The sequence below is a fragment of the Myotis davidii genome, unplaced genomic scaffold (assembly GCF_000327345.1).
Source record: "Myotis davidii unplaced genomic scaffold, ASM32734v1 scaffold766, whole genome shotgun sequence".
NCBI lineage: Eukaryota > Metazoa > Chordata > Mammalia > Chiroptera > Vespertilionidae > Myotis > Myotis davidii.
The window spans coordinates 572,475-575,238 of NW_006296846.1; positions in this window are offsets into that span (position 1 = coordinate 572,475).

The window sequence follows — 2,764 nt, forward strand, 5'->3', positions numbered from 1 at the left end:
ACAGTACTTGGGGTTTCCTAATTGGAGGGGGCACTGAGAGAAGTTAACTTGAAACACAGGCAGATAGGGCAGGGGTCCAGTGGGAAACAAAGGCAGGTAGAACATAAACAGGAGCAAACACAGAAGTTTGAGCAAGCTTAATAACAGAAACCAACCATGCTGAAATAATAAAGTGTTTTTGGACACAGAGCAGGATGCATGAAAAACCAAGGGCCTGCAGTAACAAAGTGTATAAACACAAAGAAACAGAGAGAGTTCAGGTCCGTTGCTGGGAAAGAACAATGACCCCTCATTGATCAATTAGGTGGTGACACAGGTAGATATAGAGCAGGCTTATAGCACAGATATACCCCTAGAATGACTTGCTTCTCTGGAAACCCTTTATTTTGTCCCCCTCCCCATTGGGAAATCTGAATCTGCTTGTAATAAATTTTCTACACTTTTGCTTAAATCTTCTGGTTCACAGAGCTCATTCTCTGGCATCATGAGACATGACCCCGGGAGAAACCCTTGGCTCACTGTTCCAGTTATCAAGTCTTCATTGATAGATGAGAAAATTGAGGCTGGACCAGCTCAAGTTCCTTATCTGAGGATTCTAAGCTGCAAAGGGTCATTCGTTGAACTGTAAGCTGATATCAGACTCTAAAGTCAGAGTTTTTTCCCCTAACTTGGGTCTTCTCATCTTTCTTCATTTATCCCACATATTTCATTTGCAGATATTTTCCTGAAATCATGGCCCAATCACTATCAGGTGAATAGGAAATGGTTATCAATGGCCTACGTTCTTTTCCACAAGATTTATTGAATTCCATTCCATAAACATTTATTAATTCAGTGATGGTGACACAGGGGCTCACTCTGTATTGGGAAGGCAGAATATTACTCTAGACTAAAGACTCTGGAAGCAGACTGCCTGGGCTGGAATCCCAATCTACCACCTCCTAAAAATGCAACCTTGGGCCAGTTTCTGCACCTGTTTTCCCATCTGTATAAAGGATATGTTAGTATTTAGCTCATAAGGTTTTATGCTAACTAAATGATACAATTAATAATAGGCACTTAGAACAATAATTAAGACTTATTAAGAACTAAATAAATCCCAATTAATATTATTTGGAAAGACAGAGATTTGTGGTGACTGCTATATTCAAATAACTATTTGAAATGCATAAGTAGCTTTGCCACCTGAAAGGCTAAGTGTCATAGAATAGGTATTAACCAGGCATTATTAAGGGGCAGGAGCCACAGCAGGAAGCTGTGTGAGGAGGCTTGTGGACAGGTGGAGGATTCTAAGAGGTACATTGGGCAGAGATACTTAGTTTAAAAAAATATGAAGATTAAAATTTATATTTGCTTCAATGGTTGCTTAAAGCAATGATTGTGAACCTTTTTCATCTCATGGCACACATAAACTAATTACTAAAATTCTGCAACATACCAAAAATATATTATATTTTTTGCTGATATGACCAAAAAATGGTTTTATTTGTATTCATTCACACTGTACAGTATTGTTGTGTTGACTGTTGCAATATTTTAATTTTAATTTTTTTTGTTAATCCTCACCTGAGGATATTTTTTCCATTTAACTTTAGAGAGAGTAGAAGGGAGGGATGTAGAAGGGAGTGAGAGAGAGAGAGAAACATCAATGTGATAGAGACACATTGATTCACTGCCTCCCACATGTGCCCTGACAGGGCCTGGCAATTAACCTGCAACACAGGTACATGCTCTTGACTGGGAATCAAATCACTGACCCTTTGGTGCATAGGCTGACACTCTAACCACTGACACAGGCCAGGGTGGCTGTTGTCATTCTTTAATTTGACAGTCTAAGGAAAAAGAGGTCAGTGTCCCTGACTAAATAGGTATTGCATGTTTTACAAATTCTTACAGCACACAGTTAAAAATTGCTGGCTGAAAGCAACACAACCACTGGTGCAAGCTTTAGAAGTGGGAACCAAGATGATGGTGTAGTTGCCCCCATACTTGCCACCTCCCACAACCACATCAAAATTACAACTGAAATACAGAATGAACCACCTGAAAACTGGCTGAGAGGAAGTCCTACAACTATAGAAGCAAAGAAGAAAGTCCATTGAGACTGACAGGAAGGGTGGTGGTGTGGAACGGGTTGGTCTGACACCCACGTGTGCTGTTTTTTTTAATTGGGAGGAGGGAGATCTTCTCTACAGAGGCTGCCCAGGAGGAGCAAGGCGTCGCAGCCCCACACCAGACCCCAAGCCCAGGGTTCCAGAGCTGGGAAGAGAAGTCCCCATAACTGTGGGCCATAAAAACTGGCGGGGATTGTGGCTGAGTGAAAAGGAGGCTGCTGGAATCCTAAGTATATCTCTTAAATGGCCAGTGAACAAACTTACATGGTCTCACTTCTTCCAAGCTCCAGCACTGGAAGACCCAGACATATACGGGAGGAACTGGATTGTCTGGCATCGGGACAGAAACTCAGGGGTGGCTTTCTCCCAGACAGGGGTGCTCACAGGGGTCATTCTTCCTGTGCTGGGACCTCTCCTGTCACAGGGCTGACTGGCAGCCACATCTGAGTTTCAATCAGCCTGAAGCACAGTTTGCTCCACCCTGGTGATTCCCTGAGACCCCACCCCATCCAATTTGCAGCTAGAAGGGAGTTGCAAGAAATATTCAAAGTGATGAATAGCAAGAACCTACAACCAAGATTACTTTTTCCAGCAAAGCTATCATTCAGAACTGAAGGTCAGATAAAGAGTTTCACTGATACGGAAAAGCT